Here is a 25436-nt window from a genome sequence, read left to right as displayed (position 1 = left end):
AAGTTTTTAAATTGTGAAATGTGAGTTCTGCAACTTTGTTCATTTTCAAGATTGTCTTGTCTATTCTGGGTCCCTTGAAATTTCATATGCATTTTAAAACTAGCTTTCCCATTTTTGAAAAAAAGTGCAATTAGAATTTTGATAGGGGTTACATTGAATCCGTTGATCAATCTGGGAAGTATAACACAAAAACCAACTTTTGAATGTATTTTATTCTAGTTTAATAGGTTGCGGTAGGCTGTTTGCATAATTATTCTCTTCTCCATATCTATGCAGAGATGCTATGATTTTCGAGCTCCATGAAATAGTGAAGTCTATTTCCATCATTTGAATCAAAGCTGGCCTTGTGTTACTTTGACCAAAAAGAATGAGGCAAGACTTACATGTGCTTGGAACTAGCGCTAGGTTTAAAGATGCCTTGCACACTTCTCCTTGTTCTACTACCATGTGAACAAGCCCAGGCTAGCCTGCTGGAACATGAGAGACCACATGGAGCAGAGACAAGTCACCCCCGCTGAGGCTGTCCCACACCAGCCAGCTCCCAGCCAACCTAAAAGGCACCACAGATGTGACAGGCAGCCCAGCTGAGGTCACTGAAGCCTACCCCAAATCAGCAGAACTGCCAAGTATATCCAAAGACTCGAGAAATTTTGTTGAAAAGGTTGTTATTTTAGTACATTTAGTTATGAAGTTCTTTTTATATAGGAATAAATAACTATACATAGGAAAACTAAAATATAAAATGTCAACAAAATGTCCTCTTTAAGGATGAACGAAATGTGATATAGGTATACAATGGAATGTCATTCAGCCTTAAAAAGAATGAAATTCTGATATATGCTACAACATGGATGAAACTTAAAAACATTCTGCTTGGTGAAGTAAGCCAGACACAGAACAAACATGGTGTGGATCCTCTTATATGAGTTACCTAGAGTAGACAAACTCATAAAGAGACAAAGTATAATAGGGGTCACCAGGGACAGTGGAGTTATAGTTTAATGAGTAGATTGTTTGTATTTGGGAAGATGAAAATTTTCTAGAAATAGATAGTGGTGATAGTTCCACAACATTGTGAACATACTTAATGCCACTGAGTTGTACACTTAAAAATGGTTAAAACCATAAATTTTATGTCATGTATAATTGACCACAATTTTTAAAATATGTCCTCTTTGAGTTTTTAAATATGTCTACTCAACTCATTCATCTGGCTGAGCAATAAAAATCCACTTTAACACATTAAACTTCTGAGCAGCTCTGTGAATTCCCTTAATTGGCCCCGTTCCTGGCTCTAGCCGCTTGCCCTATTACAGTGCCACTTAGCTCCTGACTCAGAGGCTTCAACTTTCACTCCTTGGAATTGATAACAAGATGTTACTTCCTGGGTTTGGCCTTTGGTATTCCCCAGCACAGGGCTCAGACTCCAGCCTGCAATTCTTTGCATTTCTGGCGCTATTGGAAACCACCTTGCTGCCCCTACCTGCTTCCTACAACCCCAGCTGAACTCTGAGATGCCCAGGTAGGCTTTTCAGATAAAATACTTGCAATATTTGAGATCTACTTAAACAAAAAAAATTTTTTATCTGAAGTTCAAATTGAACTACATAGTCTGCATTTTTACTTGCTTAAATGGCAACCTTAGCCCCAAGGGCTCTGCCAAAGGGATTTTGGGGAGAAATGCACAGAAGAAATATATGCTTAATTTTTATCTTCATTCTGTTTACTGATAAAACCATTTTTTCACAGCATTACCTATGTCAGTATGCCATGTACTTCTGCAGCCAGGCTAATAGTCACAAGCTCAGATTTAAATACTACACACAACCCTGCCTTCAAGAGAAAAGATGATAAATGTACAATGAACCTGGTAGTGTTTTATTCCACTGGGATTTACTGTCATCCAGTGTATTATTTTATAGCAAGCTACACTGTATATGTATTTAACCACATAAATGCACACTAATTAGTTTACGCTGAAAAAGCGTATTTTCTCAAATTATTCAGAAAGCATGATTCTCAAATAAATCATAAGTATGTCAGAGTTTTAACTCATCAGTGAAGGAACCAGAAGACAGAGAAAATAGTTTGATGAGGATATGAGAAACTGTGATGCAAATGTCAGTGGGAAAAGGAATGCTGAAATCAGATTGTTGAGTTAGATATGGAACTGGTTTACACCAGAGGCTGGGAGGGGGATTGATAAACTAACACCTAACTTTACAGAATTGTGAGAAGCTGGGCCCTAAACGATTGCTGGCCAGACAAGTTACATTTCCTGAGAGAGAATGACCCTCAAATGAATCTATTAGAAAATGCTCTAATATGATATTAAAAGGTCATTTAATCATCATTTTTGCCTTTTGTCCAGTTTCTGGATAATTTTTTTCTGTACAACATGCACTGCATTCATAACTACATTTGGTACAGAAAAATAAAAGAGACAAAGCAATATGCTTGGTCCCCCTACCATTCCGTCCTAGGAGAGCCTGGGGCGGGAGACAAAAATCTGCTGTTCCCTCAGTTCCTCTTTGTATCCTGGAGACTCTCATCAATGAATATGAGTCCAGTGTCTAAAGCTGTGGATTTTTCAAACAGAAGGTCACCTACATGCAAGCCAACAGTTTCATGTGGTGCTCGTCCAGAAAAACACAACTTGTTCCGATAGTGCTGGAAAAAGCTGACTAACATGTGGTCCCAAGCTTGGGTCTCGCTGAGGATTTCTGAGGCTAACTTTCTGTTTAAATTTTGGCATTCATGCTGAGTTTAGAATGTAGACAAACCACAAAAAGAGCTCCTTCTCTAATACATTTTTTTTAAGGAGGTAAATACATCCTCCTCAGGTATCAGCCAGTACAATGAGGTTGTAGTAGACATCTATTGGGCCCAGATCCATTTTTCTATTCTGGTTTCTCAGTGGCTGTAAAGATTGATTATTGATTACTCAGAGCTGACCCCTTTTCTAGAGATTTGCTTTCGGCCAATAGGAGCCTCCTCTCCTTAGAAGCTATTCCCCTCCACCTGAGGGCGGTTCACAGCCAATTGCTGACGGACCCTTTGTCTCCTGGAAGGACCAGCTCTATGGCACTATTCACACAGAGCTCCTCATGGTATCAGACAGGAGCTAGACTCCAGCCAAGGTGTATTCTAGCTAAGCTTTCGATTCCTGCCCTATCATTCCTATCTCATTCCCCTTTTCCTGAAAGCCAACACTCAAGAATCCCTGTCTCAGTTTCTGAGCCTCGGGGACCTGACCTTAAGACAAAGGTACATACAGCCCTGGCTGGTGTGGCTCGGTGGATTGAGAGCCAGCCTGCGAATCAAAAGTTCCCTGGTTCGATTCCCAGTCAGGGCACAGGCCTGGGTTGCGGGCCAGATCCCCAGATGGGGGTGTGTGCGTGGCAACCAATTGATATATCTCTCAGACGTCAATGTTCTCTCCCTCTCTTTCTCCCGCCTTTCCACTCTCTCTAAAAATAAATACGTAATCTTTTTTTAAAAAAAGATCTTCCAACAAAAGGTGATGCAACAATTGCTTATTCATAGGTAAAACAAGATTAACTTATGTCCTGTCCTCACTACATAAACAACAATTAACTCAAAATGGATCCCAGATCTAAATGCAAGTGTTAAACCTGCTAGAAGAATCCACTGAAGTCTTTACAGCTTTGAATTTGGCAAAGAGGTCTTAGATATGCAAAAGCATGAGTCACAAAATAAATAAATAAAGACAAAGGAATAGAGTGAAAAGTAAGTTCCCTTCCTGCATCTTTCCTTCAGGTACCCAGTTCACTCATGAGAAGTAACAAACGGGGTCACCAGTGTCTTGGGCAAAATTACAGAAATCAAAAAACATATATATTATGTAACTACAAGAAGAGCTATATAAAATAAGTGTTTCTGTGGGTTTATTTTTGTTTTGTATAAACAAATGGTATCATACACTATCACCAACTTGCCTTTTGCCTTTTTATTTGATAATGTGTCTTGGAAATGGTTCCTAACCAATATATACAGTGCTGTTTCTTTTGTAAAATCTGTTGAGTAATCTGTTGTAAGTATCTACTGTAATTAGAAAATTGGTCCCCTAATTATGGCCATGTAGGTTATTTCCAATGTTTAACTATTAAATTCACGTATACAGCAATGCTATAGTGAATCTTTTTTTTTGAAATATTATAAATGATTAATATTTTGTAGGATAAATTCCTATTAGTAGAATTTCTGGGTCAAAGGTTAATCATGCATTCACATTTTTGGCAGATATTGTTAATAAGCTTCCCACAGATGTTAAATCAATTTTCACTACCACTGAAAATATGTGGTATTAGCTATTTCTCCAACCCTCACCAACATGATATGTAGCCACGTGTTTAATATTTGCCAATCTGACAATGTAAAAAAAGTTGTGTCATAATGAATGAGATTGTGCATATATTTATTAATATATATTTAAAAGCCATTTGTATTTTCTGTGCACTATTGAAGTTCTTTGCAATTTTTACATTGGATTTTGGCTATTTATTATTAATTTGTAAGTACTCTAAAGATTAAGAAAATTAACTCTCTGTGATAATATTATAAATATTTTTGAGGTTTATTATTTGTTCTTTTGTTTATGAAATTTCAGTGTTAGGAAGAATTCTTTCTTGTCTTTAGGTAGTTTGAATATATAAACCTGTTGTTTTATGGTTTCTTGATTTTTCTGTCATACTGGAGCAAGTTCTTCTCTGGTTCAAGATTATTTTGGAAAATCTCCCATTTTTCTTCTAATACTTGTATGAGTTTACTTATTTTATTTTATTTTACATTTAATCTAATGCATCTATGCATCTGTAATTTGTTTTTGTGTAAAGTAGGAAGCAGTAATCCAATTCTCCTTTTTTTCACACATGACTAGCCCGTTATCTCCATAAAATGTATTGAACAATCCGTCTTATTATTTCTATTTTATTAATAGCTATTATACAAAATGGATGTTGGATTTTATCAAATTCTTTTCAGCGCTTGTGGAGATGATCATATGATTATCTCACTTTTTCTCTAGTAAATGCGAATTACTGAACACTCCTGGCATTCTTGAAGTAAATACCACTTAGTAAAGTTGTGTTATTATTTTAATGCACTCCTTAATTCTGTTGCTAATATGCTATCTCGGATTTTTATGTAAATATTCATAAGTGATATTGAGCGATTGTTTTATTAGTTGGTATTATCTTTGTAGTTACATTCACTTCAGAAAAAATTTAGAAGCCTTTTCCCTCCATGCTTTAGAAAACAGAAGCACAAAGGCTTTATTTCTTAAAAGTTTGACAGAAGTTTTCAGTGAAAATGTTTGTACCAAGGTACTTTTAGGGGAGTAGTGCTTTGATATTTTACCACATGTTTGTATGGTAATCAACCTATTTATGTTTTCTATCCACTTTGATCAGTTTTAGTAATGCCTCATTTGAACCATGTTCCCGAATTTATTTTATAGTGATATACATGGTGGTCTCTCCTGAATCTTTTAGCTTGTCTTGTATCTAAATTTAATTGCCTCATATAAATTCTTATGTTGTACATTTATGATCTTACTCTTTTAAACTCAATTAAATTAACTAATAATTTATTTATTCTTTAAAGAATTAGGTTTAGAATTTCTCAGATATGCTCCTCTTTTCAAAGTTTTTAATTTCTGCTTTTCTTTATTAATTTATTAATTTTATATCACTGCTTTTTTCTTGTGTTTTCTGTAATTTCTTCATGTGAACATTTAATTCTTTTACTGTCAGTCTCTCTTTTTAAAAAGAAATCAAAGAATCAGAACTTTATTTTCTCAAGCACTGCTTTATATGTGTCTCAGATGTTTTGCTGCGTTTTCACATCCTCTTTGATTCAAAAAATATTTCTGATTTGTTGCTATAGTTTTGTTATTAATTTCTAATTTAGTTGCATTAGGTACAAAATAATATTGCCCCAAACTACTGTTGCCTATATTATTTCTATTTTTGAAATTTATTGACTTTTTAAAATGACATTTTGTGACTATTTCTTGGACACATTAAAAGAAGATGTATCTTTATTTGGAGAATATAGGGGTATATAAATTAAAGCTATTAATTATGCCTTACGATGTTTGAGTTCTTGGGGAAAATACACAGAAAAAGTCATATTTTTAAAAGATGGCTTTACTACTCCTTTGTTGTAGAGTACAAAGTGTGTAGGACCAATTTCTAGTGTTATAGGGACAAGAGAAAAAAATTTTTTTTTAAATTATAGCTGTAATTTTTGTTGTCTTTTGCTTTATAGGTTGTAAGAGCTATACAGTTTGAACAAACTTGCAAAAGCCTTTAGTTGACACAGAATAGCCAAGATTTTGTAGTATGGCTGATTTAGGAGAAGTGATGATTGTTATACATACAGTTTTTAAGTTCCGTTTTCTCTGTACTAATACTCTCATATTATGTTTACAGTTTTGGTAAGCTGGAAATGCTTTGGGAAAAAGTAAGGAGAGATCTCTGTGAGCATTTGAGGCAGTGGAGTGTTTCAACTACCTGGAGCGGGAAAGGGCTTGAGGATTGAGACCTTAAGGTGCCATGAAATAGAGAGGTAGGATTGAAGTGTGGATTAATTCAAGAGTGGATTTGAGATAAGCCCTGGCTGGTTTGGCTCAGTGGATTGAGCGTCGGCCTGCGAGCTAAGTGTCGCTGGTTCGATCTTCCAGTCAGGGCACATCAGAGAAGGAAAACTCTGACTCCAAAAAACCTCCGCTGCCTTGCGGCATACCTCTTCAGGGGAAAGGCTAAGGGAGTAAACCCCGACAGAAAATCCGGAGCCGGAGTCCCTAAGGCGGTTTGACGTTGTAGTCAACACCGGCAACTCCTGCGGCGCACCTGAAGCCAAGCTGTATTGACTCTGTCTTTCCCTTGGACCCTTCAGCTGCCAAGAGAGGGGGGGTCTGCTGCATGGGCAACAGCAGACCCTCCATATCACCCTGCCCAGGCTCTGTAGCTTCAGCTTCACTGGAGAGGACACTCCAGCGTCATCACAAGATGTCGATTCAACTCGGGAGGAGACAGATACCGTGTCACTCCCGAGTCGGACTGCACAGCCATTCTTGGCGGTGCAGATAGACTCTTAAGAAGCTACACCATTGTCTCTCGAGACGGACGGCTGCCGATGACGACGACGACGGATTTGAGATACCTTCTGCTGGACTGCAATAGGTAAGATATAATCTTGAAAGAAGAAGCTACAGCCTGCTAACCCAAGGGTTGAGACAATCTATCCAGCAGACATCTATCTTATATTACTGTAAATAATAATCCAGTGTTTTATTGAGCTGTTACTATGTCTGACATTGGCATTGAGTTGATTTCATGTATAATCCTCACTACAATTCTATGAGGCAAATGCTAGTTTAATCCTACTTTAGACAGAGGAAAATAGAGACTTAAAGAATTATCCAAAATGGCATATGGCATGGTTGGGATTTAAATACAAGCAATATAACTCCCAACTGGTTATTTTAGGTATGAAAAGTAACCTAAAGAGACTTCTGGTTGTGGACAAGATGGAATAGACATACTTCTCCTTATTCCTTCCACTAAGTAGAACTAAAACCCCTGGAGATATCTATTTATCTATCATTTATCTGTATCTATCTATCTATCTATCTATCTATCCTGAAAGGTGGAGCAAAGAAAACAGAATGGCTAAAGGCACCAAAACCCAAAGAATGACATGCATTGACTTTTAAGTTCATTGGATTTTTTTTTTCCCTCAAATTTTCATCTGGGTGCTGGAGAAGCTAGCAGCCCAGCAATGCCAACAGATGTGAAGAAAGGAAGAAAAGAAAGAAAGAGAGAAAGAGAAGAAGGAAGGAAGGAAGGAAAGGAAAGAGCAGTCTAGCAAGACTGAAAATTTTTAGACAATAATGGCTCTACTGCAGCGAAATGACACAGGAAAAACTGAGGCCCCACCCCAAGCCCTGTCAACAGAGTCTGAATGGGGAGCATAGACTTACCTCATTGTTACCCAGCTGGAATAAAGCATTCTTCCAGCCCTTCCCCACACTGGGGTGATGTCAGAGAAGGCTTAGTGAGGAGCCAGGACTCTCATCCTAATTAGGCATTAACAAACCCCTCCAACCTCTGAAGCTGCAGTGGAGACCGCACGAAGACCTTGGACTTACACTCCCAACAATGACAAGGTAGCATCACCTTTTCTCCAATCATGTGATGTCAGAGGAAACTTGCTGAAACTGGAGATTTAAATGAGCTAGAGTCTCATACCATAATAGCTAAAATGTCTGGAACTAATTTAAAAAAATAAGTCATTTTCCCAAGAATCAGGAAAATCTCAACTCGAATGAGAAAAGATGATCAACAGATGACACAGACATTGGAACTCTCTGACAAGGATTGTAAAAAGGCCATTATTAGAACACTTCAAAGAGAAAATTTTAACATGCTTTAAACAAATCAGAAAATAGAGAGTTTTGGCAAAGAAATAGAAATTATAAACAGAGGTCAGAAGAAAATTTTAGAACTGAAAAATACCATAAAATATAAAAACTCACTAAAAGAACTAAAAAGCTGACTGAAGAGGACAGAAGAATAAATCAGTGAGTCTGAAGTTGGATCAATAAAACTTACCCAATTTGAATTCTTTTAAAAAAATAGACTGAAACAAACAATGAACAGAACCTCAGAGACGTGTGGGCCCAAATCAAGTCTTTCCAGAGAGGAGAGGAATGGGACTGAAAAAGTATTCAACAAAATCATGGCTGAAATTTGGCATAAGACATTAACCCACATTCAAGAAGCTATTAAACCCCAAACAGGATAGATTCCCCCCCCTAAAATACGTGTCAAAGCACAGCATAATCACGGTTGTTGTTGTTGTTTCATAGCTTTGAGAGGGAGAAACATTGATCTGAGAGAAACATTGATCGGTTGCCTCCCATTTACCCCAGCTGGGGTTTGAACCCGCGACTTAGGCATGTGACCTGACTGGAGATCAAACCCACAAACTTTTGGTTCATAGGACGACACTCCAACCAACTGAGCCACACTGGCCAGGGCCATAATCAAACTTTTGAAAACTAAAGACAGAAGAAATCTTAAATGCATATTTTGTTTTCATTTGAGTTGGAAGACAGTTGACTTTCATATTTATTTTAAGAATCTATTTTAAAGGGTATCATTAAATCATTGTGATTATATTAGTTGGAATTCTTTTGGTTTTAAGTGACAGAAACTCAACCCAACTTACATCAAACTGAAAAGTATTGTGGCTACTTTCAGCCACAACTGGACTTGGGGGGCTCAAACTCAGTCTTCGGGGTTTCATCTTTTCTCCTACAGCCATAAGCTATGTTTATATCCCAGAGAAGTCTTTCCAACAAACAAGCAAAAAACCTTGGTGAGAACTGTAATTGGCTCGTCATGATTCATATACCTATTTCTGAACCAATCACTATACCAGGGGATTTAATGGCCAGGCCTGGTCACCTGTGAGTGAACATTGAGACTCTCACCAGATCCACATGAAATGACTCCCCCACAGGAAAGGGGTGGCCTAGTATCAGAGTAAGAGGAAAGGAATACAAATCACACACCAAAATTTAAATGTCCAACAGATGTCTATCTGTTTTGCTTGGCAATATGAATACAGAGGTAATAAAACAAGGACATTACCCTCAAGGGGCTCATTTTCCCTAGCTTTCTTTCTTTTCCTTTAACAGTTACATTTTAAAATAAATTGCTTTACCTCATTTGTAAGGTGCTATTCTGGACTCGGACTTCTGAGTGCTATTTTAAAGATCTTTGAGATCTGGGAGTTTCTGTTTCTGAATTATACTAAAGAAAAACTCCTGCTTGCTTTGGGACTCTCCCATTCACCATGAGAACAAAAACATTTTAAATTAAAAATATGACTTGCCTACTGGAATTGTGAGCAAAGTGTAACTGGTAAAACCAGAGGCTGCTTTTCTTAAAAAAGGTAATGCATGATTAAAGCAGTTCTGAAGAAAGGAATTCCAATCTAGATCTACCAATCATGGTATAGGTGTGTCTCTGATGTGCCCATGCATGTCCTGGGCATACCTTACATGTGTACATCATTCATAGTCACTCCACCCATTCTAGGAACCTGGAGAGTCAATGTCTTTTTCAGATATTATTACTTAGACTTGGATAAGGGTTAGACTAAGGAGAGAGGAAGGAAGGACCATAAATGAAGCTGCAAATGCCAAGACCCATTATTTAATTTACCTGCCTTCTTCCTTTTTAAGATCAACCATTTATAATATGACTACTTAATGAATTTATTGGAAAAAAAAGAATCTGAAAAATTGCTTAGTCTATTCTCTTGTTTCAGGGACAGATCTGTACCTGATCAAACTAAGGAATTAACCCTCAGGCAATAACATTCCAGCCACCTTTGGTAATTCATTGCATTGAGGCCCATCCCTAGTACCCAGCCCAGAACTTGGTTGGGTTGGGAACAAGATGAGGCATAAATTAATAGAAGTATTAGTGATAGAGAAAAATAGAGCAAACAAAAGTTCTTGTAAAGTTTTTGTAATGAGAACAAGATCCTTTAAAAAGTTATGTGGTTGGATTTTCAGTTAAACATCGTAGATGAACCACTTCTATTTCTGTGCTCCATCCTGAAACCCAAGGAAAATAACTAGAGTTGAATTTTTTTTTAAAGCTTTACTCAGGTATATTTGACATACAATAAATTACACATTTAAAGTACAGCAGGTCCTCAAGTAATGTAGTTTCATTCAATGTCATTTCATTACAATGTTGATGAGAAGCTGTAGGAACCTAGTCCTTGTTTATATCAATTAACCTATAATAAAATTGATTATACTATATGTTGTTTTGCTTAAAGTTGCAGAACCTATCGATGACATTGAGTGGGAACTTACTGTATACTATTTTATAAGAGTGTGTATACACACACTCCTGCCACCACAATCAAGAAAATGAACATATCCATCATCCCCAAAAGTTTCTCTGAGCCCCATTGTAATCCCTCCTTCCAACTCCACCCAATCCTACACCCTTTCCCAGGCAACCCTGATCTGCTTTCTGGTCACTATACATAAGTTTGCATTTCCTAGAATTTTATAAAGATTATATCATAATGTATGTAATCTTTTATGTCTGGCTTCTTTCACTCAGCATAAGTATAGTGAGACATATCATGTCATAGAATATATCAATAGTTAATTCCTTTTATTGAATATTATTTCATTATATGGATATACAACGCTCATTTTATCCATTACTTATTGATGGACATTTGCATTATTTTGAGTTTTTGACTATTATATAAAGTTCTTATGCATACTTGTATACAAGTCTTTGTATGGATATATGCTTTCATTTCCTTTGGGTAAATACTTAGCACTGGCATAGCAGGATCATATGGAAAGCGTACATTTAACTTTTAAAGAAATTGCCAAGTGGTTATTTTATTTCATGTTTCCACCAACAATGTAGGTAAGTCCCAGTTCCTCCACATCCTTGCCAGCAGTTGGCATAGTCAATCTCTTTAACCTCATCCATTGTAATAGGTATGCAGTAGTATCTCATTCTGATTTTAATTTGTATTTCTCTAATGACTTGGATAAGGGTTGGCCTAAGGAGAGGAGAAGGAAGAGCCATATATGAAACTGCAAATGCCAAGACCCACTATCTAATTTACCTATATATCTTCTTTGATGAAATGTCTATTCAAATATTTTGCTTATATTTTATTGTTTCCCTACTACTGACTTTAGAAGGCTCTTAATATATTCTAGATACAATCCTGTATCTGAATTCTTTCTACCTTGCAAATATTTTCTCTGAGTCTGTAGCTTGACTTTCCATTCTCTTAATGGTGTCTTTTGAAGAGCAGACATTTTAAATTTTGTATAAGTCCAATTTATCAAGTCCTTTTATAGATTGTTCTTTTGGTGTTATATCTAAGAAATCTTTGCCTAACACAAAGTCACAAAGATTTATTTCCCTATCTTTTTTTCTAGAAAGTTTATCATTTTAGGTTTTACACTTAGTTCCATGACCCATTTTCAGTTAATTTTTTTGTTTGGTGCAGGTCAGTGATCAAAATTTGTTTTTGTTGTTTGTTGGTATTTACATGTTAATCCTCAGTTGTTCGTATAGAAATATTGACTGAAAAGACTATCTTTTTGCCACTGAATTGCCTTTATACATTGTGGGAAAATCAGTTGTCCATACATGGGTAGATCTCTCTCTCTTCGCTCTATTATGCTGCATTGCTCTATTTGTTTTTCTTTGTGCCAATAGGACACAGTCTTGATTTTTATAGCTCTGTTAGTCTTGAAATTAGGTGATGTTAGTCTTCTAACTTTGTTTTTCTTTCTAAAAGTTGTTTTAGCTATTTTAAGATCTTTGCAGTTTCACTTCAATTTTAGAATCAGCTTGTCAATTTCTACACAAAAAGCCTACTAGGATTTTGATTGGAATTGAATTGAATTTGTAGATCAATTCGAGGAGAATTGACATCTAAACAATATTGAGTCTTCAAACTTACGAACATGGCGTATCACTTTATTTATTTGGGCCTTTTAAAATTTCTCTCAGCAGTATTTTGTAGCTTTCAGTGTATAGATCTTTAACATTCCATGCCAGATTTATCCTGTTTTATTTTTTATGCTATTGTAATTTATAATGTTTTCCTAAAAATTTAGTTTAATATTGTTCTTGGCTAGTATATGGCAATAAAATTGACTTCTACAAATTGATCTTGTATACTGCAAATTTGCTAAACTAACTCTTTACTTCTAGTAATGTTTTAGTACATTCTATCGGATTTTCTGTATAGACAATCACATTACCAACAAATACAGTTTTACTTCTTCCTTCTAATATGAGTGCCTTTAATTCTTTTTATTTGCTTGATTGCACTAGCTAGAATCTCCAGTACAATGCTGAGCAAATCTGGTGAGAGTGAACAAGCTTGTTTTCTTTCTGATCTTAAGGGAAAAGCATCCAGTCTTTTGCTATTGTAGATTATAATGGCTGTAGGGTTTTTTGTAGATGCCCTTTAACAAGTAGAGCAAGTTCTTTCATAGGCTTACTTAGCTGACAACGGGATTCTCCAAAATTTTACAGCCAAACATGATTGAGCACACCCATTTCTCTGCTCCTTCCTGAATCCTCACCAAAAATAATCATAGATGATTTTTAAAATGATATAGACCCATAAGAAAAAATAAATAAAGCACCCCCCCCCCAAAAAAAAAGGAGATGAAGGAGTGAAAACTGACTTAACAGCACTGAAAAAGTTGAAAGCCTGTCTACTTTTCAGTTGTGGAGAGAGCAGGTTAGAACCAACTAATAAGAAGGGCAAAAAAAAAAAAAAAAAAATACCCAGAAAAGAGTTGAACTCAGAAGGACCAAACTTCTCTAGGAAAGGTGAAGGGGTGGGAGGATCAGGTGATAATATGTATAAGAATCAATTAAAACCAGTTTAGAACAGGAGGTCACTTCCTTCATCCTGTACCTCCAGAAGACTGTCCTTCCTCCACTGCAGCATAACACTGGAGGTGGAAACACTGGACAGTTGAACCAAAGAGGATCTGCAACAGAGCTGAGGGCAGAGGTGAAGTGGCATATGAGAAAAGGGGGCGTCAGTAAAAGTCTAAATACAGAATGAGGAAAACCTCTAATATCCTTTTCCTGATGGTTACTAGAATCTTGAAAACCAGGCAAATGCATTTATATTAGTTTCCTAGGGCTGTTGAACAAAATACTGTAAACAGGTGGCTTAAAACGATAGACATTCATCGCCCTACGGTTCAGGACTCTAGAAGTTGAAATCAAGGTGTTGACATGCTCTCTCCAAAGTTCTAAGATTCTTTCTTGCCTCTTTCAGCTTCTTGCAACCTGAAGTATTCCTTGGTACACAGATGCTTCACTTCAATCTCTGCCTCCATTCACACATGGTCAACCTCTCCCTGTGTGTGTGACATTCTATTTCTTCTTGTAAGGATACCATCATATTGGAGTAAGCCCTCACCATAGACCAGTATGACCTCATCTTAATGAACTGTATCTGCAATGACCTTATTTCTGGAAAAGGTCACATTCTGAGGTACTAGAGGTGAGGAGTTCTAACATATCTTTTTTTTGGGGTGGGGGGCACAGTTCAACCCAAAACCACATTCTAGGCAGGAGATTAGAGGATTATATTCTTAGAAAACTGACAAAGTCAAGAGAAAAAAAATCCTACAGATCCTGACATTTGCTGAAGATCCTATCAAATATCCAGGTTCTTGACTGATTGCCTGCTGGTGATCTGAAAGGTATTATATTTAGGGTAAAGAGAATATGCAAAGAATGGGAAAATTTTGTAAAAATCTTTAGAGAGATAACAGAAGACATTACATCTATGACACAGATTTCTTAAACATATATTAAGAGAATTAGAAAAAGCCTTGGAAATAACAATATGACAGCCAAAATAAGTTTTAATCAATGGATAGTTTGGAAAATAAAATAGAAGAATTCTAGAAAGTAGAACAAAATATTAAAGATATTGAAAATGGGAGAAAAAAAGATTTAAAAAATTAGCGAGTGCAACTAGTCCAGGAAATCTAACATCTAATAGGAGCTCCAAAAAGAGAAAACAGAACAAAAGAAAATTTTCAAAGAAATAAAACAAAACTTGTACAAACATCAACTTCCAGATTTCAAGAATTTCCTGAGTGCCCAGCAAAATAAACTAGAAAGAACTATATCAAGGCATATTACCCTGAAATTTCACTACAGTTGAACTAAATAAAACCTTATAAAGCTTCTCAATAAAAACATTGAAATCCAGAAGGCTTCTGAGCAATGCTTTCCAAAATGGAAAATAAAATTATTTCAACATAGAATGCTGTAACTGAAGCACCCAAGTACAAATGCAAAGTCTTAAAAATTTTATTTTCCAATGGAGGATGTGCTTCACAAGGTCAGAGTGTAAACTACGGGAAATAATATAGGCTCCATTACACCAGAAGGGACTTCCATAAATTATGGTAAAATGAAGTCCCACAACAACTGTGTAACCAACCTAGAAAGACATCACCCTAGACTGGAATAGGACAGAAGACTTCAGGAAGGGGGTGGCCTGAAATAAAAACAGTTGTATTGATAAACTGCTATATGTTTATAGTCATTGAGAAGAGTTTTATCATTCTGACAAATATTTTAAGGATGAATTAATGATAGGTATATAAAATATTAACTAAATAATACAAACAGACAAGGTAATTTTATATTCATGGGTTGAATAAACAATAAGTTACACAAGAAAGGAGATATAATTATGGTTTCTAGGTGGCTCAGTAGTAAACAATAGTTACATAGTCCATAATAAAACGAACCATAATTATTGAGCTAACCACAAATTTTGACATTATTTTATCAGGAAAATGAGATGAGAGGAAATGGAGATGAGGAGAGGAAATGGGCATTTAAGAAAAATAAATCCTCAACTTCCATTTTGAAAAGATAATGTTTAATTTTGAAAATTTCAAGAAATAGTCCCATAAATTGGTATTCAGAAATATGGTAGGAAATATTTAAAAACCAGCTAGAAATATTTAAAGAGGTTGCTTTTGGGAGTGGAAAGCAAGAATAGGGAGAAATAAGGGTGGCTATTTTTTGCTACTAGTTTTATTGATCTGACTTTTAAAATTATTTCTATATACAATTTTAAAAATATGGCAGCATAATACGTATACAGAAATATGAACATTTTGCTTGTAAATTTTTAAAAATCAAGTGTATAAAAGTCAAAGGGGCTATACAAGTCAATATAGGTATGGCCTTGACATCACTTACTGTTGATGGCAATGAACCACTACAAATGTTTCTGAAGTTTTGAATCCAGGAGCATTGATCTGTGATTCTTAGGCACTTTGAAGGTTCCTGAATAAAAGCAATAAACAAATTTAGTGATAATTTTGAATAAAGGATTAACTGTGTCTCAGAAAGCTGGTTACGTTCCTAAGAAATTATTTGTCTTTAAAAAAAATTTTACTTTCTTTTTATCATTATTTTTATTTTTAAAATTTAAATATTTTATTTATACTATTACAGTTGTCCCATTTTTCCCCCTTTGCCCACCTACACCCAACCCACCCCCCACTCCCACAGTCAATCACCATACCATTGTCCATGTCCATTGGCCCTTCATATATGTTCTTTGACTAATCCCTTCACTTTCTTTCAACCACCTGTCACCTTCCCTCTTCTCTCTTACAGCTGTCAGTCTGTTCCATGTTTCTATGCCTGTGGTTCTATTGTGCTCGTTAGTTTATTTTGTTTATTAGGTTCCACTCATAAGTAAGATTACATGGTATTTGTCTTTCACTGACTGGCTTATTTCACTTAGCATAACAGTCTCCAGTTCCATTCCTGCTGTTGCAAAAGGTAAGAATGCCTTCTTTTTCACAGCTGCGTAGTATTCCATTGTGTAAATGTACCACAGTTTTTTAATCAACTCATCTTATTTTAAGTCTCAAAGAACAACTTATTTTGGCTAAAGTTCAATTAAGTTACCTTAAATATATTAAATATATGTAATACAATTCAATTAAATATAGTTTATCTCAGCCATAGTGTTTTTGAGTTAGTTCTATGTGATTGTTTAGTTTTGTTAAACGTGATATTTTTGATGTCTGCAGTGTTGTTCTATATCCCCAAGTCATCTAATATATCAGTCATTAAGAAATGGTACTTGGAAGCTCAAAATTAATAATAAAGATAGTAACCTACATACTACCACATAGAATGACTTAGCTGTTCTAGGCACCTACCAACATCACTTGATTGCGCTAGGCCTAGTTTTAAGCTTTTAAAGATGAACAGTGAGTGGACATTTCAAAGCACCTAGGGACTAATAAGCTAGTCAGTTAGCTGCTGCTTTTTTTTTATCCCCAAGGCAGTGCCTCTCAACTTTGTCTGCATATTAGAATCACAAAGAGAGCTTTTAAAATTCCAAACCCCAGGCCACACCTCAAACCAAGTAAACCTGAATCTCTGGAGGTGGGACCCAGGCACCTGTCCAGTTAAAACTTCCTAGGTGATTCCAATGTGCTGCCAAGGTTGAGAACTACTGCTCTAAGGAAAACCATAGGGAAGAACATTTGGTTTCAGTCCTTTCTTCAATAGTCTCAGCCTTTAGTTTGTGATATGTCCAAGTGAAATTTGACCCTCCACCTTGTTTGGGGAAGATTATTTTAAGGGAGGGGAGATTTCCCTATCAATCAGACACCTGCTTTGAAAGAGATGGTTGCTCCACCAGCATGTAAAACCTCATTTAAGGCAGTAAATATTGTCAGGGATGACATCCAATCATAACCTGGTTACCCACTTGAGCTATGTTTTATAAGCAGGTCTCTCTTGGTTATTTAGTTGCAATATCAAACAAAGAGCGGGCACATTTTTTAAACTACCAGTTTTATTGAGATATAATTTACAAACAATAAAAGTCACCCATTTAAAGAATACAATTCAATGGTTTTGGGATAGATTCTTAGAGGTGTATAATCATCACCATCTAATTTCAGAATATTTTCATCACCACAATAAAACCCCACACCCTTTGCAAGTCACTCCCACTCCCCTTCAAGGGAATTCCCAACCCCTAGCAGCCACCATCTGTCTACTTACTGTTTTTATGGACTTACTACTACTAAGGACATTTTATATAAATGGTATTGTACAATATGTGGTCTTTTGTGGCTGGCTTCTTTCACTTAGCATGTTTTCACAGTTCATTTATGTGTATCAGTACATTTACTTTTTTGAATGAATAATAAATAGTCCATTATATGCACATACCATATTTTGTTTATCCTTTCATCAATTGATATATATTTGGGTTGTTTCCAACTTTGGCTATTATAAATAATGCTGCTCTGGAATTTGTGTATACAACTTTTTGTATGTTTTTATTTCTCCTGGGTATATGCCTAGATGTGAAATTGCTGGGTCATATAATAACTGTGTTTACCCATGTGAGTAACTTCCAGGCTGCCTTGGCACAATTTTTGAAACAAAGATTTCTTCTAGAATGTTGCAAGTATTAAATGTCCCATTTGTTACAATCAAATGGAATTTATTGTTCTAAAGATGTTCAGGGATCTTAATCTTAAGAACAGGAAACGGCTCTCTTCAAATTTTAAATCTCATCTCTCTCCCCACCCCTCTCTGGAGGAGAAGTAAATGTTTTATGGATAATAAGGGACCTTAAGACTTCTGCAAGTGGATTTAAACAAGAATCTCTGGATCGCCTGTCACAGGTCTCCAGAACAAGTGGGCAATGGAGATGCTGGACACAAGTGGATAAAAATCTGTGACTGAAAGTATGACTGTCTGAACGTTTTGGCAGGAGCTCAGCAACCCATTTGTCTCTGGGCCACAGTGTATAGAATATTTTGAAACTTGGTCAGTTACTGTTACGAGTTCATCAAAATGTTGTTTTGTTTTAAAGGAAGATGCAGTGACCTCGCTGGTAAAAATCTATTGAATTTTTTATGGGATTAGTGTGAAATGATGACTTCCAATATTGCTAATGGATTTCAGTACAGCCATAAGAGACAAGACCAAAACTATAAAAACATCATTCAAAGGTGTATTCTGAGAAACAAAAATGGGAGTAAGTTACATTATCATCAAAAAGCTTGGAAACCCTGGCTGGTGTGGCTCAGTGGATTGAGCACTGGCCTGCAAACCAAAGGGTCTCTGGTTTGATTTCCAGTTGGGGCACATGCCTGGGTTGCTGGCCAGGTCCACAGTTGGGGGTGCATGAGAGGCAACCACACATTGATCTTTCTCTCCTCTTTCTCCCTCCCTCCCCCTCTCCTTAAAAATAAATAAATAAAACCTTTAAAAACAAAAAAGCTTGGAAATCCACCCATCAAAGTTAATGACAAACATTAGCCTTGGACAGTCAGAGAAAGACAAATACCATGTGACCTCACTTATAGGTGGCATCTAATGAACAAAATAAATTGACAAACAAAATAGAAACAGAGGCATGGATACATGGAACTGACTGACAGCTGTCAGAGGGGAGTGGGGAGTGGGTAACTGGATGAAAGAAGGTGAAGAGATTAGCCAAAGAACATATGTGCGTGAGTCATAGACACAGACAACAGAGCGGTGGCCAGGGGGAAGGGGGTGGGGGCTGGGCGGAGGTAGAGCAAGGTTTGGGGGAATGGGGTCATCAGCAATAGTGTCAGCAATAGAAATAAAGAAAACAAAAACAACATTAGGTTTGGAGAGCTAACAGAATAAATTGTTGGCAAAATGTATTTATTAAATGAAACTTGGAAATAGAAAGTAAATTTCCAAAATGTATGTATTCTCACAGATATTTAGCTCTTTGGTTGGACAAAATTATGCAGAGCAAGTCAGCTCTTGGCATATATGAGGGAAAATGCTCAACGGCTTGTTCTATCTATCATTGAAAACCCACCCACGTTCTAGGAGAACAATTTGTTTTTTAGGCTCGATCTATTTCACCTTCATCTCCTATCTCCTCTGGGGTGGGTAGAGAGACAGCCACAGTATCTGGCTGCTATCAGGTTCATATCAAGACCAATACTAAAAAGCTGAGAGGAAAGAGAGCTCTGCTGTCTTCATGTCCAGTTGCACCGATCAGCAAGACAGATGAGGCCATGTGGATCCACAGATCCCCAGTTGATTTTCGCAGGTTGTAGCTATGCCAATGGGAGAAACAATAGGTGTGTACGTTAGCCAAGATCTCGGGAGCTCACCCACAGTGCATCCCTTTTATCCAGAATCTACGCTCTCCCCCTTGATGACTTAATTTTTTTATCCTTTCCTGAAACTGCTTCTAAATGTTATGCCCAATAGACCTCCTAAGTGCCTCATTAGCTCTTTTTTTTAAATTTATTGTATTTTTTTCCATTGTCATTTAAACCCCTTACACTCCCTCCCCCTGCAGTCACCACACTGTTGTCAATGTCCACGAGTGCTTTTCCTTTTTGCGCCATCCCGCCACCCCTCTCCTGCCCCCCTTAGCTGTCATCCTGCTCTCTGAGTCTGTGTCTGTTTTGCTTGCTCATTAGCTCTTTTACACATCTTATTTTATTTTCATGTGGTTTTGCTCATTATAATATAATTAGCGTGGACCGAGGTCTTTAGTGTACACTCATGTGGTTATGCGATCTGTTCTCAGCCTAGACTTCCATTCCCCTCCGTCAGATCTCAGCTCTTGTCTTATTTCACTTTTTGACTAAAAAAGTGTGGAAACTAAACAACCTCTCCCTCGTTATCTTGCCTTCATCTTCAAGTGTCGCACTGATCAAAACATACTCATCTAATTCTACTGATTCAATTATTCGATGACTGATTTCACTAAATTATTCACAAAATATTTTTCACCAAACTCCCAACACATATATGATTGTATAGTTTCTTTTCCAAATCCTGTATTAAGTACAAGGTATATATGTATTAACTCTCCCATTTGGGATATATTATATAAACCAAATACAATAAAATTAGTTTTCCTTCTAGTTAATATTATGTATTATTATATTATATTACATGTAATAATATTGAGAGCCCAGAAATGTGCTTTTGTATCAGTACTGATGGCACACGAGCTATATACACAGCAAGAAACGGCATCAACATGCAAATAAAAAAGGTTGGACTGAATGTGAATCCACACACTGCTTTAATCACTGTGTTGGTGGGGAACAATATACTACTTGACCTTGATTTTATACTTAAGGAAATCATGAAAGTAAAATTTGTAATCAGAGACTGGGGGTCTGGGACAGCCAAAGTTCTTCACAGCGGGAAGACCACAGCCATTGCAAGGTACAGCCACTCAGGACCTACTAACACACAGAAAACCTCAGACCGGTCTTCTGTTTGAGAAGCAAATTAGTTTAAATTTGTTTTATGTGCTTCAACTAAACAGCGGTTTTTTTTTTTTTGTTTTTTTTTAATGAGCATGTTGGTACTACTCACCTACATAACAGTTTAAACAGCCCAGGGATCTTAAACAATTTTACCATTCCTGACTGATTTTCTCAGGATAGGGAAGTTCTACCCTGAGTCATGCTCACTGATAGGTAGTTACAGGGTTTGAGATGCAGGCTGCAAAAAGTTGCAACAGCGAACTGCGATGGATCTAAGCATTTGCCAAGGTAGATAGCTAACTTAGAAGATTGCACCATCTTGAATTTGTTCTGGTACTAGAAAGTGAGGGCTGTGAAGAGAGGACCATGTAATAACTCATAATATATTTCTTGGTATTTTTCTGTACTTCTTCTTTTTGAAATAATTTCAAACTTACAGAAAAGTAGGGGCGGGGGTGGAGGATTTCAACTTGAGAGGCAGAGAAAAATAGATTCCTAATCTGTTTTATGGTTGTTTCTTGCCTTGGATTTTTTTAAAATTCAACTATAATTTTTAGATGTGGTTTATAAATATGCCCCACACTCTACCATGTATTTACATCTCTGATGTATACAGGAAACCATCTATTGCTGAGAAAGGGTTTAATGCTCAGTTATTGATCTCAGGTTGATCTTCAGCTATAAGTTCATTGACTTTTCAGAGTGCTGGAAATGGTGTCAGTGAGAAATTGCTCAATAATTTCAGGATTCACATTTGATTATAATATCTAGCAGATCATAATATGCTGCCAGTTCCAACTATCTGGAACAGAGTTTAGGTCATTTACTTTAGCAGAGATAACACTAGAAATTAACCAAAGCATTACAAACCACCCACTGGATATAAAACCTGATCTACAGCTTAAGCTATTTGGAGATTCTTTTGTATGTCAACTGCTTCATTATGAAGATTAAAATGAATCTTTAAAGAATGTTTTCTAAATTTGGAATCCAGCAAAATGTTAATGTGCCAGAGCCATTACAGAGCCTACATATGTAGAGGGTTTGAGATAGTATGTTGAAGTATGAGGTTCAGAAATATTCTAAGCTAGCCTCCAATCTATTTGGGGCCACTGAGGTTTCAAATCTTTTAATACATTTGAAACATTTTTAATAAGGGCTATAATTTTTTTCATGATTTAAAGTTTTTTAAATTTGAAATAATTTCAAACTTACCAAAAACTTGCAAAAATAGTACTGTACAAAGAATTTCCATACATACTTTACCTAGTTTCATTGACTGATATTTTACCACAATAATTTCTATTTTCATAGTTTTATTTTAATTAAAAAATTATTCCATGCTTCTTGGAGTGAGGTAGAAAAATACAAGATAGAAAAGACAATATAGATATTACCCATAATCCACATGAAAATATAACCTTATTAACATTTCTTTTATTCATAAACTACATTTTTTTATTAACTGCTTTATTTATTTATTTATTTATTTATTTGGCAATGATTGGTATTTCATTGCAAGTCTAGGACTAGCATGAGTCACATGCAATGTCTAGGGCACAGAGTTTAGGAGGTACTCATTCTCAAAGCTGTCTCTCGCCCAAGTGCTGACCAGACCCGACCATGCTCAGCTTCCGAAGTCAGACGAGATCCAGCGCATTCAGACTGGTATGGCCACAGACTCAGGGCAGGGTCATCATTTATGTGACTGTGAGAGTGAATACTTCCTGAAATTCCACACTGTAGGCACCTCACTTGCCTTACTCTATTTCTTGCACTGTTTTTTTTTTCTCCCCCATTTCTCCCTGTTTCCACCCCTCTCTCCCTATTTCAAACTATGACAACAGAAAGAAAACATAATATCTCTTCCTCACTTGGTAGTTTCAAAATCCTTAAGGAATGGAAATGGCCCAAAGTAAACAATGTTTTGGAGGGAAAGAATGGAATCATGTAAGAGCCAGCTCCTGTCTTATTTCTAAATATGATTCTACAAGAAGATGGGAACAGGAAACAGGGAAATGATGGAAGTTTAAATAAAGATGAAAACTGGGCACCTTGCTTACCCCTGAGTAGATCTGGGGGACTGACCTCCCAGAGTAGACCATGTTCCAGTGCAGTATGGGAGGAGCAGAAGGAACAGTGAGGCCTAACAGTGTCTTGAGGATAGAAATGAGGGATGACTCAGCAGTGAACTGCCCATGTCTGATAACCCAGGTACCAGACACCTAAATGATGGTGGGGATCAAGAGTCCTACCAAATTCCCTGAAAGGAAAAAGGGCTAGTAAGGGGAAACGCTACTCTGGTGGAATGGAGGCTTACAAGAATAATTCTACAGAAAGTTATACAGGAAGAAAAGGATATGATGTTTTTTGTGTATCTGAACATGCTTCATAAGATTTGTACCCATTACGCAAGCACAGAATGACGCACTGACCCGCATCATAGTACGCGCCCATGGGATGTGAATGGCAGAGTAAAGGGATAGTTATATAGCAGGGATTCACTCTTTCAGAAGACAGAAGGTTCTCTCAAAAGGTCTCTTTACACTATGGCTTCCTTTATCTTCTCAACCTCACATGCTCTACTGCCTAAACTATTTCCTCCGGTTCATAGTCCCTTCAGTTCCAACATTTTGTTTGGAAATCTTATGTTATCCTCCAAAACCCAGCATATAAAACCATGAAGTTGTGAGCACTCCTTCCCTATCTCTTTGAGATTCCATCATGTGTACAAGGAGGTATATTGAATGTTTTCTGCATGAATAAAGGATACTTGGCTTCATATGTATGGCTCTCACTAACTAGTTTTTACTTTTTCTGAGGCAGACTATATTATACACATGACCAAGATTATTTCTTAATAGTACCCAAAACATTTAAGAGGTGTTCGGTGTATATGTATGAAAGTGAATTCCCAGGTTGTCTACTCAACAAAATAGAATATCTACTGTCTTAGATTGGGTTCTTCCTGAAGCCAACTGAGCCACAGATTCAAGTGAAAGTGATCTGTTAAGGAAGTGCCCCAGGGTAGACTAGTAAGGGAATGTGGGAAGCAGGACAGCGAAGGGGAGGCAGACAAACAAGGGTATAATTGTAGATGAATTCCTGAACTTGGTTTGATCCTGTGGGAGATCTGGAGCATAAATTACATCTCTGAGTACATTCAGTCTTGAGGCAAGGGAGCTGGGTTTTGTATGCCTTCCCTGGTGGTTGGCTGACTACCAGCTGTCCTAAAGGATGTCAACTCCCAGCATCTCAAACCTTCAACAGGAGGTGGCTCCAACCCTTTGAAGAAGGCTGCTGGTACAGCCTGAGGAGACTCCAAGGGGGCCTGAACAGGGTCACCACATCTAACAACAAGCAGTCTTCGAGGGCTTCTTCGATTCCTTCTGTGCAAGATTCTCCTATGAATCCTTGTTTTTTGTTTTGTGTGCTAATTTATACGCTACCTTTTTGTGTTGGTCTATATAAAGCAATAAAATTTTAAAAAGTTATTCTTAAACAAAAACAAATACCAGATAGTCCAAAGATTTATATCCAAAAATGGAAACGATACAAGTCCTGGACAGAGACTCAGGGCTGCTTTGGGAAGCAGGAGCTTTGTGAAGGTTAAACTGCTCTACAGAAGGCAATGGAAAGAATTTGTTTTTAGTTTTTTTTTTTCTTCTGAGAGGGCAAGCACAGAGGAAAGAGGAGTGAGTACAAACAACAAGAGATGTAGCCAAAAGACTGCTGAGAATGAGTGATCTTAAGTTATTTAAGATGTTTAAGCGGCTCCACCTCCCTAAGCTTTCATTGTAGATGGCTACATGCTCAAACCCTTGGGTAAATAGGAGTTGTTTTGGTAATGAAGACTAAGGAATGAATCGAAGACAGGGTAGAGATCAAGAAACAGCCTCAAGATACACAGTGAATAACAAGAATTCAGTGGTGGCAGCCACAGCCGGCAGGGCCATGAGACCATAGCTCTGCAGGGAATTCACAGAGGTCTTGGCAAGGGCGTTGGTTTCATTTTCCCCAAAGCATGGAATAGAACATTCAAGCTGATCTCTGGACCACACTAAGGAAGCTAACATCACTTCAAAATATTTTTATGAGATGCTTTTAAAAAATAATATGCAGTCATAATATGGGACAAGTTGTGCAAAAACAGAAAATAAGGAAGAGACAAGGACAGAATCGGAACACCAATATTAAGGTTCCTAGCCCAGTCTTCTACTAAGTATTTTTGTTCCCAGTAGCGGTTTGCAATGGCAGGAACTGAGGCTTCTCTGAAAACCTTAATAGTGAAACAAGGACTCTCAAAGTGAGTTAATTTAAATCCCCTTTCAGCCATACAGGTCTGAAAAGATGTTCACCCACTAACGTGAGCTCAGCTCTATGATGTGTTAAATCTCCTCTGTTCTGTCCTTCTTTGTAAAAAGCTTAACAAGCTTTGATATTAGGAACAGTGGGCTCTTCATGACCTGAAAACTTAGGATGGTGCAGAGCAATTCCTGAAGCCAGGAAGTCATTA

At 36.9% G+C, this 25436-nt stretch overlaps 1 long non-coding RNA gene across 1 annotated transcript in view; it reads left to right on the top strand.

Moving 5' to 3' along the window:
- The first annotated feature begins 1370 nt into the window (after positions 1–1370).
- Positions 1371–25436, top strand: part of LOC150005240 (uncharacterized) — a 32192-nt gene continuing 8126 nt past the window's right edge. The window contains exon 1 of the long non-coding RNA XR_016512321.1: positions 1371–1522. This is a non-coding gene — a long non-coding RNA (uncharacterized LOC150005240). The remainder of the gene's footprint in view (positions 1523–25436) is intronic.

This window comes from Furipterus horrens, unplaced genomic scaffold, assembly GCF_987537825.1.
Source record: "Furipterus horrens unplaced genomic scaffold, mFurHor1.1.pri manual_scaffold_7, whole genome shotgun sequence".
In the NCBI taxonomy this organism is placed as follows: domain Eukaryota; kingdom Metazoa; phylum Chordata; class Mammalia; order Chiroptera; family Furipteridae; genus Furipterus; species Furipterus horrens.
Note: the sequence above shows the minus strand (reverse complement) of the source record. Positions and strands in the feature narration are given on the sequence as shown.